The 27,601-nt window shown below is 36.8% G+C and overlaps 1 protein-coding gene and 1 long non-coding RNA gene across 7 annotated transcripts in view; one reads left to right on the top strand and one right to left on the bottom strand.

Annotated features, from left to right (window-relative positions):
• STPG2 (sperm tail PG-rich repeat containing 2) overlaps nucleotides 1-7,613 on the top strand; it is a 711,650-nt gene extending 704,037 nt beyond the window's left edge. For 5 of the 6 annotated variants that reach the window (XM_016951896.4, XM_016951895.4, XM_054683206.2 and 2 more), the window contains one exon: nucleotides 7,141-7,429. The gene's annotated coding sequence lies outside the window, so the exon portion shown is untranslated. Of the gene's footprint in view, nucleotides 1-7,140 lie in introns of all 6 variants that reach the window. The other variant, XM_054683204.2, reaches the window with a different exon arrangement.
• LOC129143749 (uncharacterized) overlaps nucleotides 7,178-27,601 on the bottom strand; it is a 76,484-nt gene continuing 56,060 nt past the window's right edge. The window contains exons 2-3 of the long non-coding RNA XR_008547568.2: nucleotides 9,251-9,318; nucleotides 7,178-7,265 (exon numbers count right to left, since the gene is read on the bottom strand). This is a non-coding gene — a long non-coding RNA (uncharacterized LOC129143749). The remainder of the gene's footprint in view (nucleotides 7,266-9,250; nucleotides 9,319-27,601) is intronic.

Raw genomic sequence — 27,601 nt, 5'->3', positions numbered from 1 at the left:
AAAGGAAAGAGGTTTAATTGACTCAGTTTCACATGACTGGGGAGGTCTCAGGAAACTTCCAATCATGGTGGAAGGCATATGAGAAGCAAGTACCTTCTTCACAAGGTGGGAGAAAAGAGAGAGGGAAGAGGAACTGCCAAACACTTATGAAATCATCAGATGTCATGAGAACACAGTCACTATCATGAGAACAGCATGGGGGAAAACACCCCCATGATCCAATTACCTCCCATCAGGTCCCTCCTTTGACATGTGGGGATTACAATTTCAGATGAGATTTCGGTGGGGACACAGAGCCAAACCATATCATTCTGTCCCTGGACCCTCCCAAATCTTATGTCCTTTTTACATTTCAGAACAAATTATGCCTTCCCAACAGTCCCCCAAACACTTACTTCAGCATTAGCTCAAAAGCCCATAGTCCAAAGTCTCATTTGAGACAAGGTAATTCCCTTCCACCTATGAGCTTGTGAAATCAAAAGCAAGTTAGTTACTTCCAAGATACAATATGGGGACAGGCACTGGATAAATGCTCCCATTTCAAATGGGAGAAATTGGCCAAAACCAAGGGGCTATAAGCCCCATGCGAGTCTGAAAGCCAACAGGGCAGAGATTAAATCCTAAAGTTCCAAAATAATCTCCTTTGACTCCATGTCTCACATCCAGGGCATGCTGATGAAATGGGGAGGGGGCTCCCACAGCCTTGGGCAATTCTTTCACTGGCTGGTGTTGAGTGCCTGCAGCTTTCCCAGCTGCAGGGTGCAAGCTGTCAGTAGACCTACTATTCTTGGGTCTGGATAAGGGTGGCTTTTTTCTCACAGCTCCACTAGGAGATGCACCAGTGGGGACTCTGTGAGGGGGCTCCAACCCCACATTTCCCTTCCACACTGCTCTAGCAGAGATTCTCTAAAAGGGCTCTGACCCTGCGAAAGACTTCTGCCTGGACATCCAGGCATTTCCATACATCCTCTGAAATCTAGGCAGAGGTTCCCAAACTGAAATTCCTGACTTGTATGCACCCTCAGGCCCAACACTACATGTAAACCACCAAATCTTGGAGCTTGCACCCTCTGAAGCAACAGTTTGAACCACACCTTGCCCGTTTTAGCCAAGGCTGGAGCTGAAGCATCTGGGTCACAGGACACCATATACTGAGGCTGCACAGAGCAGTGGAAGACCTGGTTCCAGCCCACAGAACAATTTTTCCCTCCTAGGCCTCTAGGCCTGTGATGGGAGGGTCTGCCACTAAGGTCTCTGACATGCCATGGAGACATTTTGCCAATTTTCTTGGCAGTTAACATTTGGCTCCTTATTACTTATGCAAATTTCTGCAGATGGCTTGAATTTCTCCCCAGAAAATAGATTTTTCTTTTCTACTACATGGTAAGGCTGCAAATTTTTCAAACATTTATGCTCCACGTCCCTTTTAAATGTAAGTTCCAATTTCAGATCATCTCTCTCAAGTTCAATGCTCCACAGATTTCCAGGGCAGGAGCAAAATTCTGCCAGTCACTTTGCTAAAGCATAGCAAGAGTAATCTTTACTCCAGTTCGCAGTAAGTTCCTCGTCTCCATATGAGACCACTTCAGCCTAAACTTCATTGTCCACATCACTATCAGCATTTTGGTCAAAACCATTTAACAAGTCTCTAGGAAGTTCCAAACTTTTCCTCATCTTCCTGTCTTCTTCTGAGACCTCCAAACTGCTCCAACCTCTGCCTGTTACCCAGTTCCAATGTTGCTTCCACATTTTCATGTTATCTTTATAGCAGTACCCCACTTCTTGTACCAATTTCCTGCCCAGTCTCATGCTGCTATGAAGAAATACCCGAGACTGGGTAATTTATAAAGGAAAGAGGTTTAACTGATTCACAGTTCAGCATGGCTGGGGAGGCCTTGGGAAACTTACAATCATGGTGGAAGGCAAAGGAGAAGCCAGTACCTTCTTCACAATATGGCAGAAAAGACAGAGGGAAGAGGTACTGCCAACACTTATAAAACCATCAGATCTCATAAGAACTTAGTCACTGTCATGAGAACAGCACAGGGGAAACCGTACCCATCATCCAATCACCTCCCACCAGGTCCCTCCCTTGATACATGGGAATTGCAATATGAGATGAGATTTGGGTGAGAACACAGAGCCAAACCATATCAGTGAGTATACCTGTCCTCCCTAAGTTATATGGTTACTACATTTTTATAATCCATAAATTAACTGCCATACACAATCCGTTGGTCAGAATATATTTTTCTGTCCTCAAAGCAATATATTTGTATTGCTCTTCTAGAAACTGGTTGTGTTTATGGCTCCAAGGTGTAATTAACAGATTATAATAGAAGACTATCTGTGTTCCTCTAGAGATAAGTTCTAATCTGGTCAAGAATAGCCAGTACATGATCCTTACATTTTTATAAAGTCTGTTTTTCATTTGCCTTTAATAACAAGATAAAATAGTTACCTTAATCAGGTGAGTTGCTTTTAATTAACCTATCTTTTTAATACAAATAAATTTCTGTAATGTTATGCTTTAGTCAGTTGTTGTAGGATTGTATCTTATTTTAGCATGTAGACTTTTTTAGTTAAATTGCATTATCAAGCAGTTTTGAATTAAAAGTTGGCATGTTTATATGAAAAGTTAATATATATTGAACTATGGGTTATACACTGAATATATAATAAGGACTGTAACAGTGGCTTAGACTTCAAGGTTTTTGTAAGATAAGACTGGATTTGAAAAATTGGATGTTATTATTTCCCAGAAAAAGATTCCTTTTCTTTTCAGTATCCACACCATTAATTGGCTTTGTATTTCAGGAGGAAACTACTGAGATTATATTAATTCCTGGGGAACTAGATTCTAAACAGAAAATTATTTGCTAAAGTAATAAAATATAAAATTTAATATCTGATATATCATTAACCTGCTTATTAGAGTAGTAGATCAAATTCATATAGATGCCATCAGTTTATTCATGCCATAGACTATTGCTGTCCATGATGGTAGCCACTAGCCACATGTGACTATTTGGCACTTGGAATATGGCTATTGCAAACTGCAATGTGCTGTAAGTCTAAAATGAATACCAGATTTTGAAGACAGTTTTACAAAAAAGTGTAAAATATCTCATTAATAATATTGTGTATTTATTACATGCCAAAATGATAATATTTAAGGTTTACTGGATAAAATAAAATATACTATTAAGATTATTTTTGTTTATTTTTACTTCTTATGTGGTCGTTAGAAAAATAAAACTACTTTTGTGGCTCAAATTATAGTTCTATTAGACAGTGCTGGTCTAGAACATTCATAATTTAGAACAGTTAATTCATCAGTAGATTGTATAGAAAAACAATGTGTACAATAATGTCAATTTTAATTTCGTCTCACAAATTATGCTTTTGCTTCTATTATATATCTTGTTATGGCAAAGAGAAATAGTCCATTGACTTTACTTATAATCTTTATTAGTTATCAATATGTAGTACATTCTTTACAAGGCAAAGATTTTTAAATGATTTTATTTAATTTAAAACCACAGCCTCAACTTATTATTTTTATCATTTTCAATTTTATATCTGTTGACTCCACAATAGATTATTGTCATCATTACTTAAGTTATTATTATTATTTGAGATGGAGTCTTGCTCTGTCACCCAGGCTGGAGTGCAGTGGCGCGATCTTCACTCACTGCAAGCTCTACCTCCTGGGTTCACGCCATTCTCTTGCCTCAGCCTCCTGAGTAGCTGGGACCACAGGCACTCGCTACCATCCCTGGCTAATTTTGCTAATTTTTGTATTTTTAGTAGAGACGGGGTTTCACCATGTTAGCCAGGATGGTCTCGATCTCCTGACCTCATGATCCTCCCGCCTCAGCCTCCCAAAGTGCTGGGATTACAGGTGTGAGCCACTGCACCCGGCCTACTTAAGTTATTTTTATTTTGATTTACCCACATATTTAACTCTTTCATTGTTCTTCTTTCCTTCTTTCATTTCTGTGCTTCTCCTTAGATTATTAGTCTTCTGTCTAATGAACTCCTTTGAATATGTATGTTTGCACAGGTTTGCTGTTGATGAGTTTTCTCAGTTGTTTGTCTGAAAACGTCTTTATTTCATTTCCCTTTTTGAAGGATATTTTTGCTGAATAAAGAAGTTCAGGTTGGCATATTTTCTTTGAGCATTTACAAAATGTCATTCTATTGTTTTCTGCCCTCCATAGTTTCTAATGAAGTGTCTTTCCTTTGAAGATAATGCCTTTTATTTATCTGACTGCTTTTACAACTTTTTTATGTGTTAAAAAAAAGTCAGTTTTACTCTAATGCTCTTAGATTTTCCTACCTTCTGCCCCAATTCTCCTTGGTGTTTGTTAATACTCTGGATTGTGTGGATTGATGTCTTTCTATTGGCTCTGAAAGTTTCTCATCTATTATCTTTTCAAATATTGCTTCTTTAACATTTCTCTCTTCTCTTATACAAATGCAATTACAGATATTAAATTGTGTCTCATGTGTCTTGTATGCTCTTTTGTATATTATAGATTCTCTTTTCTTTTTGAACTTCAGTCTGTATATTTTATAATAATCTCTCCTTAGTTCAAAAATCCTCTCTTTAGCTGTTTAAACACATCTATTGCATTCTTAATTTAAATGTTAACATTTTCAGTTCTGTAATTTCCTTGGGTTATTATTTGTAAATTCCAGTTACATAGTGAGATTCTTGATCTTGCCAACAATTTTGTTAAGCATTTTATTCTTTATTATTTTAAAATCTGTGATAGATATCTCCAACTCTAATTCACCTTTGGTTCTGCTTATGTTTTAGCTTTCTGTTTTTTGATTATATCTCCTGACATGCCTAGTAAGTTTGATCAAATGTAGAATATTGCTCATGAAAAATTATAGATATAATTTGATGTTTTGTCTCATATTTTCTTCCTTCAGGGAGGATTTCCTTTAGATTTTTCTCAGGTACCTTAAATATGGGGCAGACCTACTTTTCCAGTGTGGGATTGTGCCTGTCCAGAACTGAGTTTCACATTTTTGTTAAGAGTTGATGTAATTCTTATTACCCATATTTTTAGAGTATAACCTTCTCTTATTCTAATAATAGGAAGTCAGGGATATTAACTAGAGTCCCTTCTCCAATCTTTTCTTCTTCCATCCTGGGAAACTGCCAAATGCCCCGTTTTGCTGCCTATATCTTTAGCTGCTACTCTTGATTTCATTTGATATCCTGATAACCCTATACCAGATAAAATTTAGCAAATGTCTTAAGGAGGAACATGACACGATGCCAGAATTCCCTTATTCTTCTTCCTTTTTCTTTGTAATTTAGTTTCTTGACATCCTGCCTTATTAAACTACAAGTTTTATCTTTAGAGATCCCGATAAGGCCAAAGTCTCAGCTTAGGTTTTTATCCGCCTTGTGGCTGTCTTCTTGGTCTTTTGGCCTTGTGCTATTTAGAAACTAAAAGATTCCTCAAGGGAAATGTAAGGCTCACTTCAGTATTACACCTGCCTCACTATTCTCACCAAATTTCTGGCCCTTCAAAACCTGGTTGTCTGTATAGTTTTCCATTCAGTTAAATAGGTTTAAGCCGAAATAAATTCTATAGATTTTATTTGTTGCATGGACTGCAACAAGTTATTCTTTGCCATGTCTGAATTTCTTTACCAGTTTGTCAAGCTCCTTTCCTTTCATCTCTCAATTTATGAAATCCTATATCTTCAATGAATAGTTACAATTAAGAAAGAATATCTCCTAGACATGAGGTATCCTGCCATGTAACTATTTACTCATAATTCTATAAAAAGCACACACCCTTTTAAGGAAATATATTTATTAAACTTACTTGCAGATTTATTTTTTGAGAATTACCATTGTCACATTAGAAACTAAGAATATGTTATGGTTGTATGTTTCATTATTTAACTATTTTTACATGGTGTCACACAAAAATAAGCCCTTAGAAATGCTTTAGTATTCCAGGCATGCTCACTTCCATTCGAAGCCCTCTGTTAAATAAGCCTTCAGCAGGCAAAGCCAGACTAGCCCCCTGTCTAACTTTATCATTACAGATGGACACAAAGACCCAATTCTATCTTTTCTGTTTCTACACTCTCATATTATTACCACTGAAGACCCTCAAAAAGCTACCAGAGTTGCATTCAGAATTATTCTGCATTTCAGTAAATATAATATCATTTGGAGTCTCCCTACTTTAATTAACTTTAATTAAAAACAATTTTTTTCTACAATTAGAGATAAGTTTAATGCTTGGCTGAGCTACTACATCAACTCTAAAGAAAATGAGTGAGTTAACATGTTCAAATAGCTGTTATCAGCTCTAATTATGTTTGCATGAAGAAAGAACAAGCTAGATAATAGAAGAGTATTGGATGATTGAAAATGGGGAAGAGTAACCATCTGAATAAAAAAAAAAAAAAAAAAAACATGTCATGTAGTAAAAGTGATACAGCCAGAAAAAATTCTGTGCAATTCACAGGTTTGCCCTTGGGTCAAGCCACATTTTCTTCAACTTTTCCTAGTCATAATGGACATCAACATAAAATATTTTCATATAGGTAGTCTCACGTACCTGAAGCTTAGTGAAAAAAAAGGTATTTCTGCTAAGATAATATCTAGTAGAGCCTCTAATGTGTTACAAGTTTATTTTATAACTAAATTTGTTATAAAAGATTTTTATTCTCAAAATACTTGTCAGTGGAGAAAATAGTGTATTAAATTATATTGTGAAAGTTTTAACAGGTTATTTGATTTCTATTTCTTTTTTGCTCTGTCAGTAACATTTTATCTTATTAGACTCACTATTATCATGATGTAATGTCTAAACAATTGCAGAATATATACTTCTATATATGCCTTTAAGTACTCAAATCTTCAGCAGAGTCAAAAGGACAATAAATACAGAAGCCAGAATTATGACATAATATGAACTACTTGATATCAATGAGATTTAGTTAATTTGGTTAGAAAAAAAGAATATTTTGTGAAATTTTATATATTTTTTATTAGAAGTAATTTAACTAGAGAAGCCATCTGAAAGAATATTTTGACTTAGGTGGAGAAGTAAAATAGAGATACCACTTACTGAAATAGCTTTTCTTTTCCCACAGATATAGTCCAAAGGTAATATCTATTAATATAAACGTAAGCTGACAGTTCTCTCACAAAGAAGTACTTCCATGTTGATAATGTCCTCCATCAGCTGCTCACAGGAACATAATTGCTCTTCTAACATCTAGAGATAAAAAATACGTTCTTATATGATATTTGTTTTTTTCAGAAAATGTTTCCTGTGACAAAAGCAGTATGTATATATATTCATTGCATTCTTTCTAAGCGTATACTACTGATGCATCCATATAAAATATAATGCTGAATAAAGACATCTGATGAAAAGCCTTTCTTTTTTACTTTAGAGTCTCATTCTCTAACCAGAGAATGCAATTACTTTCCAAATACTAGGCATGCTGAAACAAAGTGAATAATGTTATTATGCATATGTGTTATTCCCTTGACTTTTTTCTTACTCTTTATTTCTCTGAAATGCTAAAAGTAGAAAATAAAAATCATAAAAGGAATATTCAATATGTTTTACTTTGTATAACTTTTATGTGCAAATAGGAAAGAAAAGAAAAAATGATTAAATTGTGGCAATATACTGAATTATCTTCAATATCCTACATATTTGAGGAAGATGGGTAAATTTAAATATCATGTCCCAAAACTTTTGGCATTAATGCTCTACTTCTAACATGGTCTTGTAAAACAAATTAGTTGGAGATAAGGATTTATCAATAGTATTTAATGTTTCTAGAGGAGCATATCCTCTTTGAAATTTTAACAAAAGCTATGGAAACTTCAATGATGAAAGTGGATTTATGCAAGCAATCTAAAACTAACATAATTCTAAAAGATTCAAGTACTCCTGAAATTTTCAATGTGTTCTGATTTAAGAAAAGTGTATCTAAAATATCTCCATTAATGTGCCTAAAATTAATCATTCAAGATTGGAGCAATAAAACCCCCCAAAATGGCCAATAAATACTTGCTCTTCCATTGAATTGGATGATTTGAATTGAATTGAATTGGGAAAACAGCACAGAACTGGTGGTTGATGGAGAGGAGACTTTGAGCTCATCTCCTAGTTACATAACCCTAAACTAACTAGTTAATCACCTAGTTCTTTGTTCTATGGCTCCAAAATGAAGCAGTTGATGTACTAGATCTGTAGATGTCAAACATAGAAGACGCTTTGCAATCACCAAGTGAGGTGGTAGAATAACACAATTTTCCAACATCTAACAACTCTCCACCTAGTACTGCCTGTATTCTGAAATAGGTCCTGAAACCTGTATTTTTCTATAGGTATTTATGTGATGTAGTTAAGCTCTAGCTACACGATCCCCAAGGTTCCTATCATCCCTATAGTATTTCTTTTGGAAATTACCTTTTTATACGTCATATAAACCATGCAAAATATAGTTCTGGTTGCAGAAAACTCAGACAACCAGGAGTATTTGAAGTGCATTACATATGTTGCAACACCCTTGCATGTATTCTTTTTTTAAAAAAAGAAAAAAAATAAAACCGTATGGGATGATTTTTACTTTCGTATTTTTAATTCTTTTCCTCTATAATATATTATGTAATATGCAAAACTTGTTCATGAATAAAGAATAGAAAAATGAAAATTCAGAATGTGGGAGAGAATTGCCAGTCAAGTTTTAAGACAATGTTTTAATTATTCAGTAGAATAATTCTTATGTCTATAATCTTCTTATGGATTAACATATTCTAAACCAGAACTAGTAAAAATGCATAAATTTTCATTCTACTATTATAACAAAATAATATAAACTTCTTGTCACCTAAAAACAAAGTTGAGAATTCAATATGTGAACACTGCATGGGAAGCATAATTATTTTGATATTTTTGGAAGAGTAAATGATCTTGTTTTTAAAATGACAGCCTTTCTGTAATATTAAATTAATAATTTTAAGAGAACTACAGAAGAGATAAGCAAAAAAATAAAATAGTAAAATAGAAAAGGCATTTTATATATATGTATATATACACACACATATGTATCTCTTTGGAAAGATGAGTAAAAATATAAATAGAATCAAACAATACAAAAGACTATGAAAAAATTATATATTATTAAAATATGAATAGGATAGAGGGTCTTAGAATATTCATGTTCTCTGAAACAAACTTACCACAAGAAGCAAGAAATTGTTGGAAGAAATCTGCTTGGAGTCAGTGGAGCTTTCAAAAGACATTTCCTCTGTGAAAAAAGAGCAAATAATTCTGAAGCTGGAACATGTTGAGGCAAAGAAAACTCAGCTAATGGAACTAAAAATGACATTATTGATAATAGGGAAATTTAACAATTTATAAAATAAAAGCGATGATGTAGCAGTTCAGCTTTAGTAACACAGAATTCACAGGGAAACAAGTAATAAAAATAATGATTAAGTTGGGATGGTTAGGAGATCCCAGGTATGTCCCATTTTGCATTCCTAACCATGTCAGTGTAGACCAGTCACTGGCAATTAACTTTTGTAAAACTGGAAGATTTCTCCTTTTTCAAAGGCTTGGAACCAGAGATCCCAAGGGAGATAATGATTTAACCATTCTCTGAGAATGTACTCTGCAGAACACAGTGATTGCTTCAAATTAGAAAGATTGAAAAGGATGGCTGATTTCCATAACTTTGACAAAAATGTTTGTAAAAATACTGAACAGCTGCTTCTTCAGCTCAAAATTCAACACAACTAAAATAGTATTATACTGATCCATTAATATTTTTTATGCGCAGTATGTTAGTCTGTTTTGCATCATTATAAAGGACTATCTGGACTGGATAATTTATAAAGAAAAGGAGGTTTATTTGGCTCATGGTTCTGCAGGCTGTTTAAGAAGTGTTGTGCTAGCATCACCTTCTGGTGAGTCCTCAGGAAGCTTACAATCATGGCAGAAGGCAAAGGGGTGAGAGGTGACAGCATGCTGGCAGCCCTTGCAGGCCTTGCTCACTCTCAGCACCTCCTCAGCCTTGGCGCCCACTGTGGCCACGCTTGAGGAGCCCTTCAGACTGCCGCTCCACTGTGGGAGCCCCTTTCTGGGCTGGCCAAGTCTGGAGCCAGCTCCCTCAGCTTGCGGGGAGGTGTGCAGGGAGAGGCACAGATGGGAACCAGGGCTGCTCATGGTGCTTGAGGGCCAGCGTGAGTTCCGGGTGGGCATGGGATCAGCGGGCCCGCACTCGGAGCAGCTAGTGGGCCCCACCGGCCCCGGCCAGTGAGGGGCTTAGCACCCAGGCCAGCAGCTGTGGAGGGTCTGCCGGGTCCCCCAGCAGTGCTGGCCCACCAGCACCACGCTCGATTTCTTGCCAGGCCTTAGCTGCCTCCCCATGGGGCAGGGCTCGGGACCTGCAGCCCACCATGCCTGAGCCTCCCCAATCCCCCGCCATGGGCTCCTTCATGGCCCGAGCCTCCCTGACGAGCGCTGCCCCCTGCTCCACAGTGCCCGGTCCCATCAACCGCCCAAGGGCTGAGGAGTGTGGGCGCACAGCATGGGACTGGCAGGCAGCTCCACCTGTGGCCCCGGTGCGGGATCCACTGGGTGAAGCCAGCTGGGCTTCTGAGTCTGGTCGGGACATGGAAAATCTTTATGTCTAGCTAAGGGATTGTAAATGCACCAATCAGCACTCTGTCTGGCTCAGAGTTTGTGAATACGCCAATCAGCACTCTATATCTAGCTGATCTGGTGGGGACTTGGAGAACCTTTATGTCTACCTAAGGGATTGTGAATGCACCAATCAGCACCCTGTGTCTAGCTCAGGGTTTGTGAATGCACCAATCGGCACTCTGTATCTAGCTCGAGGTTTGTAAATGCACCAATCAGCACTCTGTCTAGCTCAGGGTTTGTGAATACGCCAATCAGCACTCTGTATCTACCTGATCTGGTGGGGACTTGGAGAACCTTTATGTCGACCTAAGGGATTGTGAATGCACCAATCAGCACCCTGTGTCTAGCTCAGGGTTTGTGAATGCACCAATCGGCACTCTGTATCTAGCTCGAGGTTTGTAAATGCACCAATCAGCACTCTGTGTCTAGCTCAGAGTTTGTAATTATACCAATCAACACTCTGTATCTAGCTAATCTAGTGGGGACGTGGAGAACTTTTGCGTCTAGCTCAGGGATTGTAAATGCACCAATCAGCTCCCTGTCAAAACGGACCAATCAGCTCTCTGTAAAACAGACCAATTGGCGCTCTGTAAAATGGACCAATCAGCAGGATGTGGGTAGGGCCAGATAAGAGAATAAAAGCAGTGGCAAGCCGCTCAGGTCCCCTTCCACACTGTGGAAGCTTTGTTCTTTTGCTCTTTGCTATAAATCTTGCTGCTGCTCACTCTTTGGGTCCACACTGCCTTTATGAGCTGTAACACTCACCGCAAAGGTCTGCAGCTTCACTCCTGAAGCCAGCAAGACCACGAACCTACCGGGAGGAAAGAACAACTCCAGACGCGCCGCCTTAAGAGCTATAACACTCACCGCGAAGGTGTGTAGCTTCACTCCTGAGCCAATGAGGACACGAACCCACCAGAAGGAAGAAACTCCGAACACATCCGAACATCAGAAGAAACAAACTCTGGACATGCTGCATTTAAGAACTGTGACACTCACCACAAGTGTCTGCGGCTTCATTCTTGAAGTCAGTGAGACCAAGAACCCACCAATTCCGGACACATGGGGAGCCAAAAATAACCAGGTCTCCTGTGAACTCTTTACTGAGGGGAAAGCATTAAACTATCCACGAGGCATCCACCCTCATAACTGGCCACCTCTCTCTTAGCCCCATCTCCAACACTGGGGGTCACATTTTATCATGAGATTTGGAGGGAACAAATATCCAAATGGTATCACCGAGCTTTTTCGATTATGTCTAGGTACTCACTTTCTCTTTTATACCTATAATAAAATGACCTGTTGGGTTACTTAACGTGCAAGTAGTTACACAAATGAAGTTTGTGTGTTCTTTGTTTTCAAAGGGAAAGTTATAGAAATTTGATTATATAGTAAAGTTGTATGACTATGGAAAGTTTTGGTTTTTTTTTATGGTACATAAAGCTTTATTGTGATATAATTTACATATCATAAAATGGGCCTGTTGTAACTGTATATATTACTTTTTTAGTAAATTTGTGGTTTTAGAGCATTTTTTAAAAATTATACTTTAAGTTTTAGGGTACATGTGCACAATGTGCAGGTTAGTTACATATGTATACATGTGCCATGCTGGTGTGCTGCACCCACTAACTCGTCATCTAGCATTAGGTATATCTCCCGATGCTATCCCTCCCCCCTCCCCCCACCCCCCAACAGTCCCCGGAGCGTGATATTCCCCTTCCTGTGTCCATGTGATCTCATTGTTCAATTCCCACCTATGAGTGAGAATATGCGGTGTTTGGTTTTTTGTTCTTGCGATAGTTTACTGAGAATGATGATTTCCAGTTTCATCCATGTCCCTACAAAGGACATGAACTCATCATTTTCTATGGCTGCATAGTATTCCATGGTGTATATGTGCCACATTTTCTTAATCCAGTCTATCGTTGTTGGACATTTGGGTTGGTTCCAAGTCTTTGCTATTGTGAATAATGCTGCAATAAACATATGTGTGCATGTGTCTTTATAGCAGCATGATTTATAGTCCTTTGGGTATATACCCAGTAATGGGATGGCTGGGTCAAATGGTATTTCCAGTTCTAGATCCCTGAGGAAACCCCATTGTCTCAGCCCAAAATCTCCTTAAGCTGATAAGCAACTTCAGCAAAGTCTCAGGATACAAAATCAATGTACAAAAATCATAAGCATTCTTATACACCAACAACAGACAAACAGAGAGCCAAATCATGAGTGAACTCCCATTCACAATTGCTTCAAAGAGAATAAAATACCTAGGAATCCAACTTACAAGGGATGTGAAGGACCTCTTCAAGGAGAACTACAAACCACTGCTCAATGAAATAAAAGAGGATACAAACAAATGGAAGAACATTCCATGCTCATGGGTAGGAAGAATCAATATCGTGAAAATGGCCATACTGCCCAAGGTAATTTACAGATTCAATGCCATCTCCATCAAGCTACCAATGACTTTCTTCACAGAATTGGAAAAAACTACTTTAAAGTTCATATGGAACCAAAAAAGAGCCCGCATTGCCAAGTCAATCCTAAGCCAAAAGAACAAAGCTGGAGGCATCACACTACCTGACTTCAAACTATACTACAAGGCTGCAGTAACCAAAACAGCATGGTACTGGTACCAAAACAGAGATATAGATCAATGGAACAGAACAGAGCCCTCAGAAATAACGCCGCATACCTACAACTATCTGATCTTTGACAAACCTGAGAAAGACTTGCTTTTGTTAACCAAACCAGTTTGCCTTTTCACCTAATAGTTATTTGCAAAATATGATTGAGTTATGGCCAATAAAATATGAGCAGAAATGACATATGCCACTTCCAACTTTAGCCTGTAAGCAGCTTCCAATAGTCCATTCTCTTTTTTTTCTGTCTTCCAACTTAATGCAAAGGAATTCAGGGGAGTGCACTAATGAAGCACCCAGAAGCCTAAAAATGGAAGGAGGCTGTGTCATGAATGACCATTTGGATAACACCCTGGACTTTAGAAGAATAAGAAATAAACTTAAGCCACTAAGATTTGAGAAATGTATGTGTTGTAGCATGATCTTAACTAATGTGCTCTAGACACTCCCATACATGCATAACAAAATGGGTCTCTACACAGGTAGGACATAAAAGCTCAGATGGTGCCTGTACCTTCAGGAATCAGACATGATAAACCAAGAGACTATATTCAGGGAGAACAGAAACAAGTTAGTCATCCCTTAGAGCCCTCTCCCTCAGAGCCACGTGTTGGATTGGAAAATATCTGTTTCAAAGTGCATTACATATGTTGCAGTGCCCTTGCATCTATTCCTTAGAAAAATGATTTAGTATTCAAAGTGTACAGGCCATACATCTTCTGTCATTTTCATGATTGAAATTAGCTGTCTGAATATGTCTCCTCTCAGCTTCAAGAGGCAGTTAACTAGAAACAAGCTAGCAACATAATTGTTAAGTGAAATATTCAGAAAATGAAATTTAATTTGTTGACAAAATTGATCATTTTGTGGAATTTTGCTAGTTTCCAATTATACCAACTGCCCTTCATTTTAAACAGCTGAGTAGGTTGGTTACTCTCACATATGTGAATGCTGTCAGCCCTCCCAAAATGAAGCCATTGATTAGAAAATTTCATGAGTGCAGGCCTTTGTATTAGTCCATTTTCATGCTGCTGATAAAGATATACCCAAGAGTGGGTAATTTACAAAAGAAAGAGATTTAATTGGACTCACAGTTCCGCGTGGCTGGGGAGGCCTCACAGTCATGGCTGAGGGCAAGGAGGAGCAAGTCACATCTTACATGGATAGCAGCAGGCAAAAAGAGAGCCTGTGCAGGGAAAATCCCGTTTTTAAAACCATCAGATCTCATGAGACTCATTCACTATCACAAGAACAGCACAGGAAAGACCTGCCCCCATAATTCAATCACCTCCCACTGGGTCCCTCCCACTACATGTAGGAATTATGGGAGTTACAATTCAAGAAGAGATATGGGTGGGGACACAGCCAAACTATATCAGCCTTTAAATTATGTTCCAACATTTATTTGTTGTTTGGAGTGGACCTTTATTTTTTACTGTATTTTAAAATACATTTATATTGGCCAGATGGGGTGGCTCACACCTGTAATCCCAGCACTTAGGGAGGCTGAGACAGGCATATCACCTGAGGTCAGAAGTTCCAGACCAGCCTGGGCAACATGGTAAAACCCTGTATCTACTAAAAATACAAAAATTAGCCAGGTGTGGTGGCACGTGCCTGTATTCCCAGCTACTCAGGAGGCTGAGGCAGGAGAATCACTTGAACCTGGGAGGTGGAGGTTGCAGTGAGCCGAGATCATGCCATTGCACTCCAGCCTGGGCGACAGAGTGAGACTCCATCTCAAAAAACAAAACAAAACAAACAAAAAAACCCCACATTTATATTAATTTTGTTATTTATATACATTTAGATATTTCAAATATATTTACAGTTTATATTTGATTTCTATTATATTTTCCATTATATATTTGCTCCATAAGTAAAAGTTTGTTATAGCTATTGCTTTGGCTATTCAACACATCCTTTCTCTCTCTCAGCCTCCCTTCCTTCTCCCTTCCTTCCTTCCTGCCTGCCTGCCTGGCTCTCTCTCCTTCTCTTTCTCCCTCTCAAATAAACACACACACACAGACAAATATCTGACAGGAGCCTTCCTCTACCACCAATTGATCTTTTCCAGTAATATCCTCCAGTAAGTCTCCTATTTGCTTCAGCTAGTTTGTTTTCATCTTTTTCAATTGAATTATCACTATCACTTGACACTCAATGTTTTTTAGAAAATGCATCTCTTATTTGATAATTACACAACTCATTTTGATGAAGCAGTTTTATTCCCTAGGAATATTATATTTGTTTATTTTTTTCTCTTCTATATTTCCAGCTTTCTGGAGGAATAATTGACAAATAAAATTTTGTATATTTTTGGAGTACACTGTGATGTTTTGATGTATGTATACATTATGAAATGATTACTACAATTAAGCCAGTTAATATATCCATCACTGGCCAGGTGCGGTGGCTCACGCCTGTAATCCCAGCACTTTGGGAGGCTGAGGCAGGGGGATCACGAGATCAGGAGATCAGGACCATCCTGGCTAACATGGTGAAACCCAGTCTCTACTAAAAATACAAAAAATTTAGCCAGGTGTGGTGGCAGGTGCATGTAGTCCCAGCTACTCAGGAGGCTGAGGCAGGAGAATGGCATGAAACTGGGAGGCAGAGGTTGCAGTGAGCTGAGATCGCGCCATTGCACTGCAGCCTGGGTGACAGAGCGAGACTCTGTCTCAAAAAAAAAAAAAATTATATATATATATCTCCGTCACCTCACATAGTTAATGTGTGTATGTGTGTGTGATGAGAACATTTCAGATCGACTTTCTTAGAAATTGTCAAATATACATTATCATTAACTATAGTCATGATGCTGTGCAATAGATCTCCAGAACTTATTCATCCTTTCTAACCAAAACTTTAACCAACATCTTCCCCTTCTCCATATCCTCATGATCCACTGAATACCACCTTCTTTTTAAATTAAATTCATTCATGTTTTTAATTGACAAATAAAATTGTACATATGCATTAACTTACATATTTATATTTTTGTGGTGAAAACACTTGAGTGTACTCACCTTTGATTTTTAAGAATATAATAAACTGTTATTAACTATAGTTATCATGTACAAATTGATCTCTTGAACTTATCCCTTCTACCTATATGAAATTTTAGATCCTTTGACCATATCTCCCAACCTCTCTCTTGCAGCCCATGGTAACCACCATTCTACTTTGTTTCTATGAGTATGACTTTTTAATATTCTACATAAAGTGAGATCATGTGATATTTGTCTTTCTGTGCCTGTTTTTTTTCACTTAATGTAATATCTTTCAGGTTCATCCATGTTGTTGCAAATGATAGGATTTCCTTCTTTTTTAAGGCTGAGTAGTATTCCATTGCGTATACATAACCTATTTCCTTTATCCATTCATCTGTTAATGGATACTTAGGCTAATTCCATTATCTTGGCCATTGTGAATAATGCTGGAATAATCATGGGGGTGCAGATATCTCTTCCACATACTGATTTCATTTTCTGTGGATATACACCCACTAGTGTGATTGCTGGGTCATATGGTAGTTCTATTTTTAATTTTTTGAGTAATCTCCATACTGTTTTCCATAATAATTGTCCTTATTAACACTCCCACCAACAGTGTGCAAGGGTCCCCTTTTTTCTATCCTCACCAACACTTGTTGTCTTTCATCTTTTTAATAATAGCCATTCTAACAGGTATGAAATGATATCTCATTATGGTTTAAAATTGAATTTCCCTAATGATTAATGATAGTGAGCATTTTTTTCATATGCTTGTTGGCCATTTGTATGCTTTATTTTGAGAAATATCTATGCAGGTCCTTTGCCTGTTTTTTAAATTGGATTTGTTTTCTTGCTACTGAATTGAATAGGAATATTTTAAGTCATCTGTGGTCTGTTAGTGTTACTGACCAATTTAGCCTTTGCTTAATGTGTTAATGTTAAGAATACTAAATGTTATTACAAAAGCGATTTCATGAGCAAGATGACTCATTATGTGGGCACTATCAAGATTTATGTCATTACTGTTACAGTGTTGGACTTTTCCTATATTTTCCTGGTTTATAATTAACTTCAGTGATATAAATAAGTCTGTTCTCTTACTCACACTAGGGCATGTTATCTAGAGTTCCCCAAGTGAGAAGCAGCTAAATTGCAAACAGGAACTAAAATTTGAATGGTCTTCCCTTGTGACTTCTAATTCTATGTCTGATTTTAAAGATACTTTTGTTTTGTTTTGTTTTGCTTTAATGGCATATTACTATAATATATTTCTCCAAATCAACAGCTATTAACAGTTCTGAAAAATGATTACTTACCTCTTTGAGATGTCTCCAAGATTGCTGAAAGTGTATTTTATGTGTAAAATTTTCCACTATTTAAAATCAGACCTTCCCAATGAGTATCCCTAAATTTGGCACGGGATTTTCTAATAAACCTCCAGAAATGGAAAATGTAACTATGCTGAGAAATTGTAATGGCATTTAATGTAGACCATTTATATAAAAATTATATAGAGAGATTGACCATATTTGTTTATGTAGGTCAAGTATAATCCTTAAATTAGTTGTACCTAGAATCTCATAAATGTCACACATTAAGAAAATTTTTGAGTCATTTTTTACTCACAATTTTAATATAAGTTACATACAACATAAAATTTGCCATCTTAACCATTTTAAGTGTACACTTCAGTGGGATTAAAGACATTTATAATGCTGTACAGCCATAACCTCCATCCATCTTTATAACTTATTTTGTAACCCTGAAAGTCTATATCCAACCTTTAACCCCTGGCAACCACCATTCTACTTTCTGTCTGTATGAATCTGACTACTCTAGGTACTTCATATAAGTGGAATCATACATTTATTTGTCCTTTTGTGACTAGCTTATATCAAACAGAATAACGTCCTCGAAGTTCACCAATTCTGACATGAAATATGTCAGATTTTCCTTTTGTTATAAGGTAGAATAATTATCCATTGCATGTATATATCATATTTTGCTTATCCATAAGTTCATAATGGACACTTGGGCTGCTTCCCCATTTTAGCTATTGTGAATAATGCAGCTATTTATGTGGTTGTACAAATATCTCTTTGAGACCATATTTTCTTTGGAATATATACCCAGAGGTGGATTTGCTGGATCACATAGTAATTTTATTTTTAATTATTTGAGTAACTGCCATACTGTTATCCACAGTGGCTAGACTATTTTGCATTTCCACCAGCAGTGCACAAGGGTTGCAATTTCTCCACATCCTTGCAAACACTTGTTATTTTCTGGTTATTTTGATAGTAGCCATACTATTGGGTGTGAGCTGCTATTTCATTGTAGTCTTAATTTGCATTTTCTAATTATTAGTGATGTTAATTATCTTTTCATGTGCTTATTGGTCATTCATATATCTTCTTTGGAGAAATCTATTTAAGTCCTCTGTCCATTTTTGAGTTGGATTGTTTGCTTTTTGTTGTTGAATTTTTTTACTTCTCTGTATATTCCAGGTATTAATTCCTTATTGGATATATGAACTTGGTTGCTTTTTGTTGTTGTTGAGTTTTAGGAGTTATTTGTATATTCTGGATGTTAATTCCTGATCAGATATATGATTTGCAAATATTTTCTCCCATCTTGTTAGTTGCCTTTTTACTCTGATACAGTCTTTAGATGCATACATTTAAAATTTTTATGAAATCTAATTTGTCTGTTGTTTTCTTTTGTTGTCTATGCCTTTGGTTTCATATCCAATAAATCATTGCCCAATCCAATGTCATGAAGCTTTTGCCCTATGAAAAATCTTGTAGTCTTGTCTACAGAATTACTCATATATATACACACACACCCACACATGCACACACATATGTATATGTGTATATATGTAGAATTTATAGTAGGCTGTCTCCAATTTTATTTCTTTACCTAATTATTGAGAAGATAGGGAGTATGTTTTCTTCATGCTCTGTTGAAAGCAAGGTAATTAATAGAGAACAAAGGATGCAAGTTTGGGGAAATAGCTTTGAGCCAATGATGTTCAGTTGTAGGGGTTCAAAATTTTGAATGATTATGTTGAACACAGTGAATAATAAGTTATTCTGGACAGTATTAAAAGAAATGCCACATAGAAAATAACATCCATGAACTCATGTTATATCAATTACAACCCATGCTTTTTCACAAGGCAGCTTCGGTAATGAGGCAACAGATTAAAATCAAATTGACATCAAGAAAACAAAACTCGGAATGCACATCTTGGTCAGGGCTCCCCTTAAAATGAAATCTGGATCAACAAAATTGATAGACCACTAGCAAGACTAATAAAGAAAAAAAGAGAGAAGAATGAAGTAGGCGCAATAAAAAATGATAAAGGAGATATCACCACCGATCCCACAGAAATACAAACTACCATCAGAGAATACTACAAACACCTCTACGCAAATAAACTAGAAAATCTAGAAGAAATGGATAAATTCCTCGACACATACACCATCCCAAGACTAAACCAGGAAGAAGTTAAATCTCTGAATAGACCAATAACAGGCTCTGAAATTGTGGCAATAATCAATAGCTTACCAACCAAAAAGAGTCCAGGACCAGATGGATTCACATCTGAATTCTACCAGAGGTACAAGGAGGAACTGGTACCATTCCTTCTGAAAATATTCCAATCAATAGAAAAAGAGGGAATCCTCCGTAACTCATTTTATGAGGCCAGCATCATCCTGATACCAAAGCCGGGCAGAGACACAACAAAAAAAGAGAATTTTTGACCAATATCCTTGATGAACATTGATGCAAAAATCCTCAATAAAATACTGGAAAACCGAATCCAGCAGCACATCAAAAAGCTTATCCACCATGATCAAGTGGGCGTCATACCTGGGATGCAAGGCTGATTCAATATACACAAATCAATAAATGTAATCCAGCATATAAACAGAACCAAAGACAAAAACCACATGATTATCTCAATAGATGCAGAAAAGGCCTTTGACAAAATTCAACAACGCTTCATGCTAAAAACTCTCAATAAATTAGGTATTGATGGGACGTATCTCAAAATAATAAGAGCTATCTATCACAAACCCACAGCCCATCTCATACTGAATGGGCAAAACCTGGAAGCATTCCCTTTGAAAACTGGCACAAGACAGGGATGCCCTCTCTCACCACTCCTATTCAACATAGTGTTGGAAGTTCTGGCCAGGGCAGTTAGGCAGGAGAAGAAAATAAAGGGTATTCAATTAGGAAAAGAGGAAGTCGAATTGTCCCTGTTTGCAGATGACATGATTGTATATCTAGAAAACCCCGTTGTCTCAGCCCAAAATCTCCTTAAGCTGATAAGCAACTTCAGCAAAGTCTCAGGATACTAAATCAATCTACAAAAATCACAAACATTCTTATACACCAATAACAGACAAACAGAGATCCAATCCTGAGTGAACTCCCATTCACAATTGCTTCAAAGAGAATAAAATACCTAGGAATCCAACTTACAAGGGATGTGAAGGACCTCTTCAAGGAGAACTACAAACCACTGCTCAATGAAATAAAAGAGGATACAAACAAATGGAAGAACATTCCATGCTTATGGGTAGGAAGAATCAATATCGTGAAAATGGCCATACTGCCCAAGGTAATTTACAGATTCAATGCCATCTCCATCAAGCTACCAATGACTTTCTTCACAGAATTGGAAAAAACTACTTTAAAGTTCATATGGAACCAAAAAAGAGCCCACATCGCCAAGTCAATCCTAAGCCAAAAGAACAAACCTGGAGGCATCACACTACCTGACTTCAAACTATACTACAAGGCCACAGTAACCAAAACAGCATGGTACTGGTACCAAAACAGAGATATAGATCAATGGAGCAGAATAGAGCCCTCAGAAATAATGCCGCATATCTACAACTATCTGATCTTTGACAAACCTGAGAAAAACAAGCAATGGGGAAAGGATTCCCTATTTAATAAATGGTGCTGGGAAAACTGGCTAGCCATATGTAGAAAGCTGAAACTGGACCCCTTCCTTACACCTTATACAAAAATCAATTCAAGATGGATTAAAGACTTAAACGTTAGACCTAAAACCATAAAAACCCTAGAAGAAAACCTAGGCATTACCATTCAGGACATAGGCATGGGCAAGGACTTCATGTCTAAAACACCAAAAGCAATGGCAACAAAAGCCAAAATTGACAAATGGGATCTAATTAAACTAAAGAGCTTCTGCCCAGCAAAGGAAACTACCATCAGAGTGAACAGGCAACCTACAAAATGGGAGAAAATTTTCACAACCTACTCATCTGACAAAGGGCTAATATCAAGAATCTACAATGAACTCAAACAAATTTACAAGAAAAAAACAAACAACCCCATCAAAAAGTGGGCGAAGGACATGAACAGACACTTCTCAAAAGAAGACATTTACGGAGCCAAAAAACACATGAAAAAATGCTCACCATCACTGGCCGTCAGAGAAATGCAAATCAAAACCACAATGAGATACCATCTCACACCAGTTAGAAGGGCAATCATTCAAAAGTCAGGAAACAACAGGTGCTGGAGAGGATGTGGAGAAATAGGAACACTTTTACACTGTTGGTGGGACTGTAAACTAGTTCAACCATTGTGGAAGTCAGTGTGGCGATTCCTTAGGGATCTAGAACTAGAATAACATTTGACTCAGCCATCCCATTACTGGGTATATACCCAAAGGACTATAAATCATGCTGCTATAAAGACACATGCACAGATATGTTTATTGCGGCACTATTCACAATAGCAAAGACTTGGAACCAACCCAAATGTCCAACAATGATAGACTGGATTAAGAAACTGTGGCACATATACACCCTGGAATACTATGCAGCCATAAAAAATGATGAGTTCATGTCCTTTGTAGGGACATGGATGAAATTGGAAATCATCATTCTCAGTAAACTATCGCAAGAACAAAAAACCAAACACCGCATGTTCTCACTCATAGGTGGGAATTGAACAATGAGAACACATGGACACAGGAAGGGGAACATCACACTCTGGGGACTGTTGTGGGGTGGGGGGAGGGGGGAGGGATAGCTTTAGGAGATATACCTAATGCTAAATGACGAGTTAATGGGTGCAGCTTGCCAGCATGGCACATGTATACATATGTAACTAACCTGCACATTGTGCACATGTACCCTAAAACTTAAAGTATAATAATAATTTTTAAAAAAGTCATGCATTAACAAAAAAAAAAAAAAAGAAAATGGTGTCAGATACAGAATTGGAATTTGAACCCATAGTTTACACAATGTGACATTATATTACACAGAAACAAACTAATACATGTATTTACTTCAAAAAAAAAGAAATCTCTCTATTATCCATCTTTGTCTAAAAACACATTTTTCTATTTAAAAACAACTGTTATATACCAATGACTATTGTGTTAGCTAAATTTTATTAAACATCTTCTATTAACAGTAAAATGCATAAAAGAGTTAAGAAATGTATTCATTGAAAACAATTAAATATTTTAGTCGATAATATTTACAGCTCAGCTATCTAGATAATGTAGATATCCAGAATGATATATACTCTGAAGATTATAAGTTTATCATCATGTGTGGTAGATCTAAATGATCAACTACATCCACTTTACCTTGGTACTTAAATATATAATTTTCTCTAGAGTCAAATAATAAAAGATCTGAAGTCGTATTTAACATCATTCTTAGTGGATGATATCATAGAGGAGATAAGAGTTCAATGCTGAAAATCAATAAATGTAATCCATTATATAAACAGAACCAAAGACAAAAACCACATGATTATCTCAATAGATCCAGAAAAGGCCTTCGACAAAGTTCAACAGCCCTTAATGCTAAAAACTCTCAATAAACTAGGCATTGATGGGATGTATTTCAAAAGAGTAAGAGCTATTTATGACAAAACCACAACCAATATCATACTGAATGGGCAAAACCTGGAAGCATTCCCTTTGAAAACTGGCACAAGACAGGGATGCCCTCTCTCACCACTCCTATTCAACATAGTGTTGGAAGTTCTGGCCAGGGCAATCAGGCAGGAGAAGAAAATAAAGAGTATTCAATTAGGAAAAGAGGAAGTCAAATTGTCCCTGTTTGCAGATGACATGATTGTATATTTAGAAAACCCCATCGTCTCAGCCCAAAATCTCTTTAAGCTGATAAGCAACTTCAGCAAAGTCTCAGAATACAAGATCAATATGCAAAAATCACAAGCATTCCTATACACCAATAACAGACAAACTGAGAGCCAAATCATGAGTGAACTCCCATTCACAATTGCTTCAAAGAGAATAAAATACCTAGGAATACAACTTACAAGGGACGTGTAGGACCTCTTCAAAGAGAACTACGAACCACTGCTCAACGAAATGAAAGAGGACACAAACAAATGGAAGAACATTCCATGCTCATGGATAGGAAGAATCAATATCATGAAAATGGCCATACTGCCAAAGGTAATTTATAGATTCAATGCCATCCCCATCAAGCTACCAATGACTTTCTTCAAGAATTGGAAAAAACTACTTTAAAGTTCATATGGAACCAAAAAAGAGCCCACATTGCCAAGACAATCCTAAGCCAAAAGAACAAAGCTGAAGGCATCACGCTACCTGACTTCAAACTATACTACAAGGCTACAGTAACCAAAATGGCATGGTAGTGGTACCAAAAGAGAAATATAGACCAATGGAACAGAACAGAGTCCTCAGATATAATACCAAACATCTACAACCATCTGATCTTTGACAAACCTGACAAAAAAAAGAAATGCGGAAAGAATTCCCTATTTAATAAATGGTGCTGGGAAAACTGGCTAGCCATATGTAGAAAGCTGAAACTGGATCCCTTCCTTACACCTTATACAAATTTAATTGAAGGTGGATTAAAGACTTAAGTGTTAGACCCCAAACCATAAAAACCCTGGAAGAAAACCTAGGCAATACCATTCAGGACATAGGCAAGGGCAAAAACTTCATGACTAAAACACCAAAAGCAATGGCAACAAAAGCCAAAATTGACAAATGGGATCTAATTAAACTAAAAAGCTTCTGCACAGCAAAAGAAACTACCATCAGAGTGAATAGGCAACCTACAGAATGGGAGAAAATTTTTGCAATTTACCCATCTGACAAAGGGCTAATATCCAGAATCTACAAAGAACTTAAACAAATTTACAAGAAAAAATCAAACAACCCCATCAAAAAGTGGGCGAAGGATATGAACAGACACTTCTCAAAAGAAGACATTTATGCAGCCAACAGACACATGAAAAAATGCTCATCATCACTGGCCATCAGAGAAATTCGAATCAAAACCGCAATGAGATACCATCTCACACAAGTTAGAATGGCGATTATTAAAATGTCAGGAAACAACAGGTGCTGGAGAGAACGTTGAGAAATAGGAACACTTTTACACTGTTGGTGGGACTGTAAACTAGTTCAACCATTGTGGAAGACAGTGTGGCAATTGCTCAACGATCTAGAACTAGAAATACCATTTGACCCAGCCATCCCATTACTGGGTATATACCCAAAGGATTATAAATCATGCTGCTATAAAGACACATGCATACGTATGTTTATTGTGGCACTATTCACAATAGCAAAGACTTGGAACCAACCCAAATGTCCATCAATGATAGACTGGATTAAGAAAATGTGGCACATACACACCATGGAATACTATGCAGCCATAAAAATGATGAGTTCATGTCCTTTGTAGGGACATGCATGAAGCTGGAAACCATCATTCTGGGCAAACTATTGCAAGGACAGAAAACCAAACACCGCGTGTTCTCACTCACAGGTGGGAATTGAGCAATGAGAACACCTGGATACAGGGTGGGGAACATCACACAATGGGGCCTGTCATGGGATGGGAGGAGGGGGGAGGGATAGCTTTAGGAGATATACCTAATGTAAGTGACGAGTTAATGGGTGCAGCACACCAACATGTCCCATGTATACATATGTAACAAACCTGCAAGTTGTGCATATGTACCCTAGAACTAAAAGTATAATAAATAAATTAAAGAAATACAAGCAGAGACACTTAGTAAACCTAAAAAAAAAAGTTCAATGCTGAAATCTATCTTCTCAGGGTTTAAATATGTCTTAAATCTGATAGCAAAATGATTTTTAAAAAATACACTATTCCAAAAATAAAAATTATCTTATTTTAAAATTAATCTTGTAGATTGCTTTAGAAGTCAATAGGATCTGTGTAATCTATAGGATTACGTGGAACATGACACAAGCCCGTCTTCTTAGAGAGTGGTTCTTACTTCCCTAAATTATTATTCTTTTTTAAGCAATCGCGAGACAACAAACTGAGCATAGCATTAATCATGCTGTGTTTTATGTAAGAATAATAATGTATTGCATGTTTTTTGGTAAGGGGTCACAGAGCAAATTTTTAGCAGAAAATTACTTATCCAGATTCTATGCCTAAAACTTCACTCTCAGCTAAAGCCATGACGTTGATACCTTGGAATAATTTTTCTTGAGTGTCAAATAAATGCAACTGCTGATCTTAGAGCAACAAAGAAGTTTAACAATTTAAAACTTTGTGCAAATAGATCATTATTTTATTTTATTTAAACCGCAATAAAAAAGTTTTTATTTAGCAGAAAGTTACTTACCCAGATTCTATGCCTAAAACTTCACTCTCAGCTAAAGTCATGAAGTTGATACCTCGGGATAATTTTTCCTGAGTGTCAAATAAATGTAACTGTTGATCTTAGAACAACACAGTAGTTTACCAATTTAAAACTTTGTGCAAATAGATTATTATTTTATTTAAACCACAATAAAAGTTTTTAAATTTAACAGTTGATAAGTGCTTTTTCTATTACTGTCCTTCTCAATGTAATTAATGGTATAAATTCATAGAATTTCAAGATTCAAGGAATTTTTACAACTTTAAGCCATCAGGGTACAAATAAATTTTGCAATGATGAGATGTGGGCCAAACTGAAGAACTATGTAACATTTTTCTGAAATGGCAGACAGTGAACATAAATGCCTTTTGTATCTTCGGTGTTTTTTGTTTTTTAAAAAATACTTTTCTTTAGGTTCAGGGGTACATGTGCGGGTTTGTTATATAGGTAAACTCGTGTTATGGAGGACTGTTGTACAGATTATTTCATCACTCAGATACTAAGCCGAGTACCCACTAGTTATGTTTTCTGATCCTGTCTCTCCTCCCCTCCTCCACCCTCAAGTAGGCCCTAGTGTCTGTTGTTCCTCTTTTTGTGTTCATGAGTTCTCATTATTTAGCTCCCACTTATAAGTGAGAACATGTGGTATTTGGTTTTCTTTTTCTGCATTGGTTTGCTAAGGATAATGGCCTCCAGCTTCATCTATGTTCCTGCGAAGACATGATTCAATTCTTTTTTATGGCTGCATAGTATCCCATGGTGTATATGTACTATATTTTCTTTATCCAATCTGTCACTGATGGGCATTTAGGTTGATTCCATGTCTTTGCTATTGTGAATAATGCTGCAATGAACATTCACATGCATGTGTCTTTATGGTGGAATGATTTATATTCCTTTGGTTATATACTCAGTAATGGGATTGCTGGGTTGAATGGTAGTTCTGTTCTTGCTCTCTGAGGAATCACCACACCACTTTCCACATAGTCAAACTAATTTACAGTCCCACCAACAGTATATAAGCATTCCTCTTTCTCTGCAGCTTTGCCAGCATTTGTTATTTTTTGACTTTTAATAATAGCCATTCTGACTGGTATGAGATGGTATCTTATTGTGGTTTGGTTTACATTTCTCTAATGATCATTGATGTTGAGCTTTTCTTCATATGCTTCTTGGCCATATATATGTTTTCTTTTGAAAAGTGTCTGTTTGTGTCCTTTGGCTATTTTTAAATGAAGTTTATTTTTTTCTTGTAAATTAGTTTAAGTTCCTTATTGATGCTGGATATTAGACTTTTGTCACATGCATAGTTTGCAAATTTTTTTTTCATTCTATGGGTTGTCTGTTTACTTTGTTGATAGTTTCTTTGCTGTGCAGAAGCTCCTAAGTATCATTAGATCCCATTTGTCAATTTTTGCTTTTGTTGCTTTTTGGTGTCTTCATCATGAAATGTTTGCCCTTTCCTATGTCCAGAATATTGCCAATGTTATCTTCCAGAATTTTTATAGTTTTGAGTTTTACATTTAAGTCTTTAATC

The sequence above is a fragment of the Pan troglodytes genome, chromosome 3 (genome assembly GCF_028858775.2).
Source record: "Pan troglodytes isolate AG18354 chromosome 3, NHGRI_mPanTro3-v2.0_pri, whole genome shotgun sequence".
Classification (NCBI taxonomy): Eukaryota; Metazoa; Chordata; class Mammalia; order Primates; family Hominidae; genus Pan; species Pan troglodytes.
Note: the sequence above shows the minus strand (reverse complement) of the source record. Positions and strands in the feature narration are given on the sequence as shown.